A 14,346-nucleotide genomic window follows, 5' to 3' on the forward strand; every position below is an offset into this window, starting at 1 on the left:
TGAGAGAGACAGAGGTAAGAACGCTTACAAATAAGAAAAGGAACAGTCAACGTATGTAGCCAGTCTTATAGGTACCCACAAACAATCAGCAACACCTTTTTTTAAAAGGAAAAAAAAACTCCTATATAAATTCTTCATGCTTGTTTTTCTAATCAAAAATGTTTAAGACAACCACACACACAAATGAATGCAGGTTTAAAGAAATGGTGAGAAGTGAATAGGGTCTATCATCTAGTTAACAAGAATGTACCGATATCAATTTCCTAATTTTGATATTGAACTAAAAAGACCTAAGATATCAACGTGAGGAGAAGAGGGGGAAGGGTATGCGGGACTGCTGCACTTTTTTTGCAGCTCCCTGAGTCTGTAAATATTTAAGAATAAATGAGACCATTTAAAAAAAAAAGAATAAAAATTATTTTCTTAAGTTTATTTATTTGAGAGAGGAAGAGAGAGCATGCAAGAAGAAGCTGGAAGGGGCAGAGATGGGGCGGGAGGAGAAAATCCAAATTAGGCACTGCATTGTCAGTGAAGAGCCCGACTCGGGGCTGGAACCCAGGAACCATGAGATCATGACATGAGCCAAAACCAGGAATTGGAGACTTAACCGCCTAAGCCACCCAGGTGGGCACCCCTTAAGAGTTACTTTTTAAAATGTTAAGAAATGCATTATAAAGGATATACCTCCCCCACATTCCCACCCCAAATAAAGTTCATAGCATTATTTTAATAACTGTATGCACATTGTTAATCACTAAGGTATCTCAGAAAATTTTCTTAACACTTTGAGGCTCAATGGACCACAGACTAATCCACTTCTTTGCCATAGTTTTTAATGGACTCTAGGTACAATCATTATGTGATGAAGATTACCTCCTTCACAAACCACATTTGAAGACGGTAACCTGAAACAATTATCATAAATAAACTACTTCCTAAAAACTGCAACTCGTGTATTAAAGTAACTTTGCCTATGTATCATGCAGAAGTTTTTTCCAATGTGCCCTATCAATTACTTTTTAATCTGTGCTGAAAAAAAGTAATTAAGGAGCAGAATAACATGAACAAATAAATTCTCATTTTTTTCAGTAAGATCAACATCATTCTCTATTTTTAAAAGAAAAAAAAATGAATATACCTAGTTTAAGCTCATTTCCATCCATGAGTCCTGATGCAAAAAAACAAAACAAACAAACAAAAAAACAAAAAACCACTGCCCCAGAGTAGGTAAGACAATGATACCATTAATGCACAAACCGAAAAAGTCAATCATACAACAGGATCACAAGAGTGAAGGAAAATCACCTGTCATACTGCCTAGCGTCTTTTGTCAATGGCCTTGGTGGGTGGCCAAAGCAGCATTACAAAGACCATAAACTAAGGTCTACAGGGCTTTACAACATGGAACCATTAGCTTTCAGGACCTCAAATGTGTCCTTAAAATGGCATTTTCTTCTGGAATTTCCAAGCTACAATGCACTCATGGAGCTCTTCTGGATAAGGGACATTCCAAAAGGCTCTAGAACCTTTCAACTAAGCTGAGTTTTACCCAAGGGCAGAGTATATCTTTAAATTGTTTGTATCTTTAAGAAGAATATGATGGTGCCTGGCATATGGAAGATAGTCAAGAATATCAGTACAATGGCCAAATGAATAAGTCCTGCCTTTTGTTCATTTGTTCCCAGCTACAGGTAATTTTTCATTTCCACAAAGTGACTTTCTCTAAAAATAGAAAAGCAGAAGTCCTTCAGACCTGAAACAACGTAATTTGTACACACTCATAAAAAATTCAAATTTTGACATGATCTAGTTTAAAGATATCTTTCTGTTCCACTCCTCTGAATATTGGTAATGATGTTTTCAATGGTAAAGTTGTCTGCACTTCTTTAGAAATAAATAATACCAGAGTTTTAAAATAAATTGCCAGAGAAGTTATGGTCACTGTTACTGTATGATTTATTAGCTGTATATGATTTGTTAATCTTACTTCTGAATTTTAAGTCTTGATGAAACATTAGTAATTTGAAAAACACAAAATTTCACACGTGAACATACACATTGACCTAACAGTCTTATTAACACATCACATAATGTACCAAAAAAATTCAACTTTAAGACATTTAGTGAAAGTCCCCTAATGAAAGAAAAGATTAAACATTAGATGTATACTATATTCTGGGACCACTTTTAAAAGGCAGATGGGGAAGGATCAATAGATTAAGTATATGTTGACATACCAACTTAAAGCCATTAACAGAAAAAGAAAAAAAGAAATACAATTTGTGAAGAACATTTGAGAGAGACTAAAACTGCCACAAGTATGGTGTGGTCAATTCCTTTTCATTAGAACACTCACGGTATTAATTTTAGATATGTTAATGCAATCTGCTGCAAACTAATTGCAATTGATCGAGAGACCAGCTTCATAGACATATAATACATATTGACCGTTTCTACATTGACTCAGATGAAAAAGCCTGCTTGAAGTCTGTTGCTCTTAAATTGAAAACCAACACAGTGAACACAGTTCTGAGCCACTGCAGATACCCAAGCTATCACTCCACAAAGCAATCATCTTATAGAATAATCGGCTACCTTTGTCAAACCTAACATCAGAAGAGCAGGGTCCCTGACTGGGTCTAAAACTGCATGAACTCAGCTGCACTGACTAAGAATTTGTGGTACGTCTAGAGAGGAAAAGGTTAAATCCACCTCTGCATTTTCAGGAGGAAGAAAAAAGGAGAAGAGAAATTTACTAAGTAAGTGGATGGTGTAAAGTATGCTAGAAATATAATCAACTGCTGAATCATAAAAACAATAATAAGAATAGTTTCATCTTCTATTACGGAGCATTGGCCATGTGTAGGCAGTATACTAAGCACGCGTGTTATAGTCAAGGCAATCGTGAAAAATGAAGTAGTATTATTTCTCTCTGCAGCTGTCACTGATGCAACCTTCCTTCTTCCAATACTTCCTTGCCTCAGATGAAGTTAGGTACAGCCGTGTAAGATCGTTCATAAATACGTATGGTGTGTAACTCACCTGGACCAACATCTGATTGCCAACCCTTCTCCCCCTAAGTTCTCTCTGTCTCGACATGGGGAATGGGAATATTCATGCGGCAGCTAATCTATCAGCCAGGGGCCTCAAGGAAAACAGACACATTCCCAGGTCACTCACATAGAATGTGTCATGAAAAATAAACCTTTGTGGATTTTTACTCACTGAGATTCCGGAGATTACTTGTTACTGTTACGGAACCTAGCTTATCTCTACCATCCTGACTAAAAACCATCTTGAGGCACCTGGGTGGCTCAGTCAATTGAGTGGCCAACTTCAGCTCAGGTCATGATTTCACGATTCGTGAGCTCAAGCCCCCTATTGGGCTCACTGCTATCAACGTGGATCCTGCTTCCGATCATCTGTATGCCTTCCCCCGGTCCTCCCCTGCTCACACACACACACACACTCTCTCGCTCTCTCTCTCTCTCTCTCAAGTTAACAAACAAAACCAACCAAACAAACAAACAAAAAACATCTTACAAAATCAGGAAACCCAGGCTGAGGGTTAAGTCACTGGCCGAAGATGACAGGCAGCTGTGAAGCAACAAAACTTCTCTGATCAACAGCATCAATCTGCTGTGTAACACTGTTGGTCTCCCGTGTTTATATTCTGGTCTCGCATTCCCAGAGGCCCCCTGATGATAAAGACTGATACCAGGATCAGTGACATTGTGTCCTTGTCTTCAGAAGGCCAGAGGTCTATTAGGAACGGACACACGCATGATGCGTGTGAGGACAAATGTGTCAGGCTTTGGGAGGGAAGGAGGTGGAGATGAGAGCAGAGGCTCACCTAAGACACTGGCAGAAGCAGTTTATTTTAGCTCGTAGGAAGACTACCTGTTAAAACCTTAGACTAATCTCTTCTCGGGGAAGCCTTGAACTCCAGAACGTGAATGGTGGAGAGCAGTCTGAAGATCATGTGGCCCAGTAGGTTTCAACTGTTTCTGCCAGTTATTTGCCTGTTTGCCATCAGGTCAGTCCCTAGGCTCTTTGCCAACTGGCTTCTGCCTAAATCTGAGACTGTGCTCAGAGACTGAAAAGTGAGAAGAAGACTTCAGGCTTTGTCTTCCTCTGAGTCAGGTGGCGACTCCAGCAGTGACTGCCGCTCTTCTGACGTTTCAGCCCCCGATCCCACCCCAGAAAGCCCTTCCTTCATAATTCCAGCTCACACTGTCCGCCCCACCAGGACTCCAGCACTGAAGGGCTGGCCCTGGACTCTGCTAACACCACCTCCTTCTACCCCTCAAGCTCCTACAAGATTCCTGCTGTTGCCAATCCCCGGGTGGCCTTCCCAGCCCTGCTTTGCCTTCCAAAAGTCCTAACGCCTTTGTCAGTACTTGGGTGGCCCCATTAAACCTATGAAACAACGTGGCCCTCCACAGAGCCTGAAGGTGCCGCTTCAAGGCACAGGAGTAGAAGGACAATGGCAGGGGCCCTCTTAGGAAGGGGACTTTGGGGCCCTCCTCTGCAGCGGCTCTTCAGGAAATCATGTTTCACAGACTGGGCTTCCAAAGGATGGAAGGACTAGTGGGGTCCAACCTCCTCATTTTACAATCAGGGACCTTGAGGCCTCTACAGGGGAGGTAACATGCCTAGGGATCCTCTAGGGGGACAGAAGCAGGTGGACAACTAGACTAATTCCAATGTTGTGTCCTTCTTTCATTCAGATTTTGGCAAACTGACCATATGAGGAACAGCACCACGTTCTCAAAACAGCTAGGGTGGGTGGGCACCCGGGGTTAGTTCTGTCTGGGCCTGCATGCTGACCTTTCCATGGCTACCTTCCCTACCGTGTTTCTTGGCCAGAGCAAGCATTTCCAAGCTTAGGGAAAGTAGGAAATACAACTTAAAAGAAAAGCACGGCATAAAGATTTAAGGGCCTGTGGGAACAAGGGAGCAGAGGTAGACGAAAAAGAATGAAAAATGAGGGGAAAAGACAGAGAGAACCAAGAGATAAAAAGACAATGACTAAGCAGGCAAAAATTCACAAGAAAACTCAAAGCACAAAATTAGACAGCTACATAGAAAAAAATGACACGACCAAGAAATCATCCTTCGCCCCACGGTTTTAAAATTAGAGGTGCCAAGACTACTGAAATAGCAGCACAGGAGGAGAAAAATCAATAAAGGGAGTAAAGAAAATGTCATTGAGTGGGGCGCCCCCCAAAGGGAGGCTTGGTGAGCCACACCTGCCCACTGGCTCTCTGCACTCCCTCGGTCTTTCTGCAGCCTGACAATCCACAGCACTGCCTCACTCAGGAAGGCAGAGGAGCAGAGTCTGGAGAGGAGCTGAAAATGCACTAGCAACCAGGGAAGTAGAAATTACAACAAAAACGAAGGTTTGGTGATGACACTGGTGCAGGTAGGCTAAAACACGCCTCCCAGTACACGACACACCCACACAAAGAGAACACCAGTGCAAGCACCTTCAAGACCAGTGTGAAGGCATTTATGAAAACTAGAACAACTACACCCTCTAAACTGGAAAGTCTCCTCCTTGGGTGCTTAATTCAGTGAAACATGAACTGGGGACATACAGTGGAATCTTCTGCGTACTGCTGTGCACAGTAAAGGGTAAAGTTGGAAGGTATCTAATGCACACCAAACAGGAAATGGGCTGAATAAACCGCAATATATGAGCCATTCAAAATATCGGTGGCAACACAATTAGCACCCAGTATCCACGTGGTCCCCTACTTCTCAGTTCTTTTGCAGCTAGGGTGCCACAACTTTTAAGCAACCAGGCACAATCCTCCAGGACCCTTTTCCTTGGCTGCAAGGTCCTGGAGGCCCCAGGTGGAGAGGGCAGGGTCACAGGGTTGAAGCAGCCTGGATTACTGACTTACTGTACAGACCACTGCCTTGGCCTTGCAGTCACCTGACCCACAGATGCATGAATGAGAAATAAACCTTTGATGTGTTTACCACTGAGATCTTGGGAATAACTTGTAATTGCCTCATCGAACTAGTCTAGACTGATAAGTATGAACGTCTTAACATTGATTGTTCTCCAAGGCACATTACTGAAAGAAAATAGCCAGTTTCTTTCAATATTTAAAGTAGAATAACATTTATATTTCCGACACGTGTGTCCACACACAACGCCACATTCTCTATCTTTTAAGAATGGATGTAGCTATGGGGCGCCTGGGTGGCTCAGTCGGTTAAGCGTCCAACTTCGGCTCAGGTCATGATCTCACAGTCTGTGAGCTCAAGCCCCATGTCCAGCTCTGTGCTGACAGCTCAGAGCCTGGAGCCTGCTTCAGATTCTGTGTCTCTCTCCCTCTCTCTGTCCCTCCCCCACTCACACGCCGTCTCTCTCTCTCTCACACAAATAAATAAGTTAAGAATGGATAAAGCTACACATACATACATGCATACGGAAAGCTCCAGATTAAGTTCACTAACTCAATGCCAGTAAACTTGGGAGGGCAGATCAGAAAGATGGTAATCAAAGGAAGATCTACCCTAGTCTATAATTTTTAAAACATTTTTATAGAAAAACATTCATTTATTATTCGTGCAATGAAAATCAATCTCCTTAGAGACAACACTGAGGGGAAGTAATCAAACCCAGGCTTTAACCCAAAGGCATAGCCTTAAGTATCTATTAACTCGTTTGGGAAATGAGGGCTTGCACCCTTACTTTCGCTACCCAGAGTTCTCCAAATGCGGTGTGAAATCAAGGAGAGGGAGCCAAAGGCTTGCATCCTCTGTTACGCAGAACTACCAACCCTAATATAAACTCCCACTGTGAGACAGGAAGAGGCTCTTAAACCTCATTTCAAGCTTTCAACAGCAATGACGACGGCAGAATACAAACAAGGAATTAGCTGTACACTCGAAGGAAAATACATTCCCCTCTCACTACACGCACGGCAAGGCAGGCAGATGCTCAGTGGGCTGTGGCAGGCCAAGAGTCGGAGTGTGCTGGTTATATTTTAGTTTCTGTCAGTGTTATTCTGTATGCAAATCAGGACCCATAAATCCACCTTAGTCACGTTACCTAGGAAATACGAGGCTTCAAATAAACGTGTTGATGCACACGAAAAGACAGATATAACTCAGTGTGTCTCAATATGGGTATCACAAAATAAAAGACCCGCTTGCTTAAAACAGGCTCTGATGAAGAAGTCACTTCACTATCACCCTGTATAAGGGACTGAGTGGAATCCTGTTTCTAAGAGGAAAATTGTAACAGCAGCAATGATAACAATAAAAATAGAAGTACTCTTCCGTTTAACCCCTAATGTGATGATGTCAACTCCTCCTCCATAAAGACAACATGCTAAAAAAACAAACAAACAAAAAAAAAAAAACCCAGAGCCTATAGAAAAGAAAAACCAATGTCAGACGAGGAAGAAAGCGTAAGAATATGCATACCAACACTCTGCTACATTTCATTATATGTTCAGGCTAAAGTGTGGGGCATTCATTTGGAGTCACCTTTGGAAATACACCATCCCTTTTATCTAGAACTGGCATGTTCCTGACCCTTCTCCTCTTTGCACAAAGAAATGAATTAACCAATTAATTAGTACTCTGCGGCTGAGCTCTTTGCTCTAGTAGGGGTACAGGGAGACCATGATCACTTACAAAATGGAGGAAACTAATCCATCCTTACAGGTCGCTTTGAGGATTACATGGGTTAAAATGTGCAAATCAACTGGGATAGTGTGCAGCATATCATAAGTACTCAAAAGAATGTTCTGCTCTTATTACGAACGCAGAACTACAAAGGGGGAAAGAAAGTATAACAAGGAAATACTGAACAATCCCCAAACTAAAAACAGTAGGTGATCCCGTCAGTGATAAAGAGGTGCCCACCATGTCCTGCTCTTCGTTTTAAATGCATATGGGGAAGTATTTTTAAATTGTGATAGTGGAAGGGCACCTGGGTGGCTCAGTTGGTTAAGCACCGGACTTCTGCTCACATCATGATCTCACAGTGTGGGGGCTTGAGCCCCCGCGTCGGACTCTGAGCTAGCAGCTCAGAGCCTAGAACCTGCTTCAGATTCTGTGTCTCCCTCTCTCTCTGCCCCTCCCCTGGTTGCTCTCTCTCTCTCAAAAACAAATAAACATTAAAAAAAAATAAAAAAACAAAAAAATAAATTGTGATAGTGGAATCTCTACACTTAAATTACTCAACAGTCACAGAAAGAGAAAGGACAGTAATTTACAGTAAGAAGGACCAATTTCACATTCAGTGAGCAAATTAAAATGTGCCATGCTAAGTACATTGACTTTCTACCTCATTTGAGCCAGGGTACCCCCACCTCGCAGAGGAGCAAATGTGATGGTCAGAGAGATTAAGTAACTTATCTAAGGCTACTCAGCTGGGTGAATGAGTTGAGATTTGAATCCAAGTCTAAAAACCCCAAGAGCTTTCTATTATTCCAACGTGTTTTCTGTTTTTTTGTTTGTTTTGGTCAGTTTCTGAATCCTATGTCAATAAAAAGGTCTTGGAAAGACCACAGACAAAAACCATACTGCCATTTGTGACTTAAATACACAGTTTCCCATTTAAAAGGAGGGCAGCTAAAGCAGCTGACAAACTGAGAACACTAACGAAGGTTGTGCGGTACCTGAAAGAATGTGCTCACGGGATGTGCAGCTTCACTAGAGCAAAGGGCTAGAGAAGGAAAGTAAAGTTTACTGATGAAAAGGAAAAACAGCTGGGCCCTTCTTTACAAGAGATCAGACTAGGGTCAGAGGAGGAGCCCCAGGCCAATTGCGTTCCTCTGGCACTGTGTCTCTGACAATACCACACCACTCCGTCTAAGGATCCCACAGAAGGGGTGGGGGGTGGGGGTCAGCATCTGTTAAAAAAAATTAAAGAATCTGTCCTACCAGAAAAGAAATTAAAGTTCACCTTTCAGACTATCCAGAAGTTGGATCACAGCAGGTTTCTATTTTAGAATTAATTCTTCCCGGGGTACCCCAACAAAATCTCGTATTTTTAACCAAACCAAATACTAGCTAACACGGAACAGTGCCATGAAGTTATAGAAGTTATACTATACACTTGGAGAGCATTACCTCATGTAAAACTCGCAACAACCCTACAAGGAAGAAACTGACAGAAGACCATTTTACAGATGAGCAAATGAAGGCTGAGAGAAGCTAAGTGTTGCTAAGACTAACAGCGATGGTGAGGGGCTGGGCCATACTTCAAATGCAGGTGTGCCTGACTCCACATCCACTCTTCAGTGAAACAGTAACAGGGAATTCCGCCCCTCCCCTCAAGTCCACAAAAATGGGTCCTGAGCAGTGACTGGGGCAGGAGGAGAAACAGGAGGCCCTGTATAGATTTCACCGCAGGAAGGTACAAAGCTGTCCTGAAAATGAGGTTGGAAAGAAGAATGGGAAGCTCTGAATGAGAGAAAGATTTGTGGATGAGATGAGTTGCACTAAGTCAAAAGAATTAAGATTCTCAAAGATACTGCCTCCTTTTTATCCTAGGTTCAGCGGAAAAGCAGCATTTTTTTTTTTCAAGGAGCAAAGAAATGTAAAACTCTTTGTAGTCAGGACAAATGCCCAAAGGAAGTTTCGTTCCCTAACTCCACTGCTCTGCCAGCAGCAAAAAAGAAGGAGAGGGGGGAAAATACAACACTGATAAACATTAGCGTTATTAACACAACAGCAGAAACAAACGTATAAAAGGCACTGAAAAGACTGAAGTGCATCATTTCAAAATGCCTGCCCATCCCCTAGAGGACAGAGTGCCAGCTTGATTGTGTTGCACAGGAATAGCACCTTAATTTTACACTGTGAACAGAAGTGGGCAAGGTTTATTTACATGAAGAAAGAAAACAAATTAAGGAAAGGTAAATACAGACTCGCATTTAACTCTACTAAGGAAACTGCAGAATCTGTACTTTGTTCATTCAACAGTCTTCCACTGGGCATTTATAACGTGGAGGCCACTGTGGCTGGCATCTGAGATCCGCTGGTCCACAGCACACACAAGTTCTCTGTTGCCACAGAGCTCGTGTCCTAGGAAGGGATGCAGGGAAGAAGGACACGAACACATAAATGGAGAATGTAACTACAGAATGGGACGTGCTAACACATACATGATGAATTATGGATACAAAGAGCACACTGTGCGGTAACCTCTGAAGAAATGACATTTGTGCAAAGACCAGAAGACAGAAAGGAAACAGGCATGTAAAGAAGCTGAGGACAAACCTAGCAGGCATGGTCCAAGGCCCTGAGGCAGGATACGGTTAGTTAGTGACAGAAGCTAGGGGGAATAAGTCAGAGATGAGAGTGGAAAGGGGAGCAGGGACCAGACCACGCAGGTGCTTGGAGGCTGCAGTCCAGAGTTTAGTTAGATTTTATTTACTTAGTGTTTTAAGCGGGGAAGTGAGATCAAGTTCACATTTTGGAAAAGTCATTGTTTTCTGTTTAGAGAAGGAAACCACTTATGAAAACTGCATTAAACCAGACCAGACTCAGCAACATTTTCTATAAACATCCAAATAGTAAATAGTAAATAGCCAAATAGTAAATCTGGCTCTGAGGCCAGATACTCTCTGCGGCAACTCCACTTTTGTCAAAGCAGGCATAGATAATATTTATAAAAGAATGGGCATGGCTATGTTCCAGCAAAGCTTTATTTGCAAGAACAGTTTTAGCAGAGAGGCCACAGTTTGCAGACCCTCAACTAAATAACAGAGAAGAGCAGTGGAGGTAGAAACAGAGAGGAATGAAGGGATTCCAGATAAGTCTGGTGATGAAGTAAAGCTTACTATGAATTAGATGTGGGCTTTAAGGTGAAAGGGAATCTAGTATTAGACACACACACGCACACACACACGACATATTTAGTTCATGTGAATCTAGTGAATTTTATGTACCTGCTATCTATAAAAGAAGCATTTCTTTAGAAGCATTTCTATAAAAGAATCTTAACTTTGGATTTTTTGCCCAAACTGGTCTTCGTGTCACACTTAATTATTGAGAGTCCCATCCACCATTCCAACACATCAGAGCTTCTGGTTCTTTGATCGTATAACCATCTTCCATTATTTAATATTAATCCCAGTGTGTGACACGCAAACCGCCCTGCTACAGCCCCATTCTGCTATGCTGGCCATCTGCAACTTCTTACCAAGGAGAAAACAAGGCCTCCCTTGATTAAAGAGACACCACGTAGGAATAACAAAAAAAAGAAAAAAGAAAAAAAACCAACAAAGAAAAACCTAAGAATGAGGAAGCTGTGATCTATTCGATGAACACTATAAAACAATTCAAATAAATAAGGCAGTTCTTGAAATGTATCAGCACAGATGTACTTCCAAAGTAAAACACAGAAAAAAACAAGTGACAGATAAGAGGGACACATAAGAGTATGCATATTTAAAACAGGAAAAAAATTAAGCCATCTTACAGAGACAAATGAAGGGGTTCAGAGTATGACACCCTAAAATATGCCATAAGCATTATTTTGAACTGAAGATAACAAGAAAAAGTCTGTTCCCCTTCTCCCTCCATCAAAGAGGGCAGGATGAATCTCAATCATGGGACATAAATCTACACCCTTAGTCCAGAGACAGCAGCATGAGGGTCACCATAACAAACGTCAGTAATCCTTATCTTCTACTGGTGTCCCCAGAGACTTTCCTCCCCATAGTTTGCTGCCCCTAGAAGCTCCAAGTCCTTTTCCTTTGTCTTGGTACTTCTCTGCAAATTTACTCTTCTTTTGTTAAGATGCAACATAAGCCCAAGTTCTGAACACCACTTTGAGTCACATATGAGTATTCTCAGGGCTGTGTGCACCTGTTGATAAACTTATTTTTCTCTAGTGAATCTGTCCTGTGGCAGACTAACTTGCAGGACCTCACCCAAGGAACTTAACAAGGGTAAAGGAAAAAAGTGTTCTCCTCACCTCCAAACATAAATTGCCATACCAAAAGTCTAGAAGGTGTCTGGGGCACCTGGGCAGCTCAGTCGGTTAAGCATCCGACTTCGGCTCAGGTCATGATCTCATGGTTCATGAGTTCAAGCCCCGCATCAGGCTCTGTGCTGACAGCTCAGGGCCTGGAGCCTCCTTCAGATTCTGTGTCTCCCTCTCTCTCTGCCCCTGCCCTGCTCACATTCTCTGTCTCTCACGAAGTGAAAAAACATTAAAAAATTTATATTTTTAAACATTTTTAAAAATAAAAAATAAATTAAAAAAAAGTCTGGAAGGAGTCATGTCAAGTTTAGGACAGTGACTCTGTTAGAGAGAAGGAGAGAATGCCACAGGTTTGGGGAAGGGGCACCAAGAGACTTCAAGTTTATCAGTTATGCTTTATGTCTTTTATTTAAAAATGATCTGAGAAAATGTAAGAAAATAGCAATATTTAAAATTGTTCATACTGGACACACAGATGACTGTGACATAAATCTCAATATCCTGCATTTTTTTTCTAAATAAAAAATGATTACATACTTAGTGTAATAAAGTTAATAACCACACAATTCCATGACAATGAAGTTATTAATAAAATGAAAGAAAGTAGGCTATAAAACGTAATTGTAATCAGAAAAAAAAATTAAAAAAAAGTTCTGGAAGAAACCTGAGATCATGCTGAGCCAATGGCCCATGCTATACAGGAGGGGCTGAGGCCCGGAGGCATTACTATGCCTGCCCCCCAAGCAGGCATGGCCTCAACAAGCCAGTGCAAAGCATCCAGCCACGTGCCCTGGCACTGCCGTCACAGCACACCAACACTACACCTCTGAGGAACAGGCAAGCTCAGGGAAGGAGGGCAAGACACCGGTTTTCATCTCTGGACTCTTGAAGGTTTATGCCCAGTGCCTTGGTCTCATGTCAGCTTTATGTTCATAAAAATCAGGATTTTGCTCACTTATGACTTAAGTGAATAACTCGGAAGTTCTTTATCGAAAATTAGGTCACCGCTTCATCTCATAAAAATGGGTGTGTATGTGTGTGTGATTTCTTTAACTCACTCAAGTGAGTCTTGCTACCTCTGGCAGCAAAAAGGGGTTTTAAAGATTCTAAGAATAGTCTCAAGTAAAGTGCTAACTTCAAATCAAATTCAAAAGAGTACAATAATGGTATAGCCATGAGCTCAACCTTGATCAATCTGAGGCCATTAATTGCTCAGCTAACCCCAGCCAACCTTTTTACACATTTACACATGCCATCAGAGCAAACTATTACTCTCACGAGTTAAGAGTCAGAAGGGAATAACACTACATATTTTTTTCAACCACATTAAACAAAAAGATCATCAGGACGAAAAGACCCTATGGGGTGTTTTTCAAGTTCTCCACCCAGAATGAGCTTGTGATATGGAGCAAGTAAAGAGATATTATTAAGACACAACACCCCACCCTCCAGGGGTGCTGGGAGGAAACATACACGCAAGGTTTGTGAAGGGGCTTTGTCATATGTGCGTTCAACAGAGCCATAACAATGGGTCAAATGTGGTCAAAGTCAGTGCATCTGATACAGCTCCGTCATAAACCCCTGTCCCCTTCCTTCCTCCACCCTCTTCTGTTCCCAATTTTAGCCCTTCTTAAACTAGTCCCAAAAGTCCTATCCAATAAATTCAGGGAAAGCATGCAAGGGGCAGACTTCATTTTAATCAACCCACTCATGTTCTTTCTAACAATCTAACAGTGTTTAATCGTTCAGGATACATTGAGTTTGATGGGATTTACCTGATAGAAAGAGACTTCTCATCACTTCTTTATAGCGCCAGTTTTGAGCGACCAAGCTAATTCACTCTCCCAGGTTTGCCTGTCACCCTGGCATGCTGAAGAAATGACCAAGAGTAGTAAATGAGCGACCTTTGCTGGAGAAATTCCTGAGACTCTTTGACATTTTGAAGGTTTGTTGTACAGAATGATAATTGGTGTCTGCAAGGTTCTAAGTCCACTGTTTGTGTTTAGAAACTGATTTCATTCTTGGAGCACCTGGGTGGCTCAGTTGGTCGAGCATCCGACTTCAGCTCAGGTCATGATCTCACGGTCCATGAGTTCGAGTCCCGAGTCGGGCTCTGTGCTAACAGCTCGAAGCCTGGAGCCTGCTCCAGATTCTGTGTCTCCCTCTCTCTCTGCCCCTCCCCCATTCATGCTCTGTGTCTGTCTCAAAAATAAATAAACATTAAAAAAAATTTTTTTTTAACTGATTTCATTCTTGTTGATGAGTAAAATACTGCTACTATGGAAAACTAGACCTTAGAATTTTCTATTAAGAGAGGTGACAACAAGATAGGGATTATCCCTTTTTTCACATTTGCATTGTTAGAATCCTCATTTACAGAA

General features: G+C 41.8%; 1 protein-coding gene across 5 annotated transcripts in view; it reads right to left on the reverse strand.

Annotated features, from left to right (window-relative positions):
• Nucleotides 1–14,346, reverse strand: part of SUCLG2 (succinate-CoA ligase GDP-forming subunit beta) — a 330,084-nt gene that overhangs the window by 278,055 nt on the left and 37,683 nt on the right. The window lies entirely within an intron of this gene.

The sequence above is a fragment of the Panthera leo genome, chromosome A2 (genome assembly GCF_018350215.1).
Source record: "Panthera leo isolate Ple1 chromosome A2, P.leo_Ple1_pat1.1, whole genome shotgun sequence".
Taxonomy (NCBI): Eukaryota; Metazoa; Chordata; class Mammalia; order Carnivora; family Felidae; genus Panthera; species Panthera leo.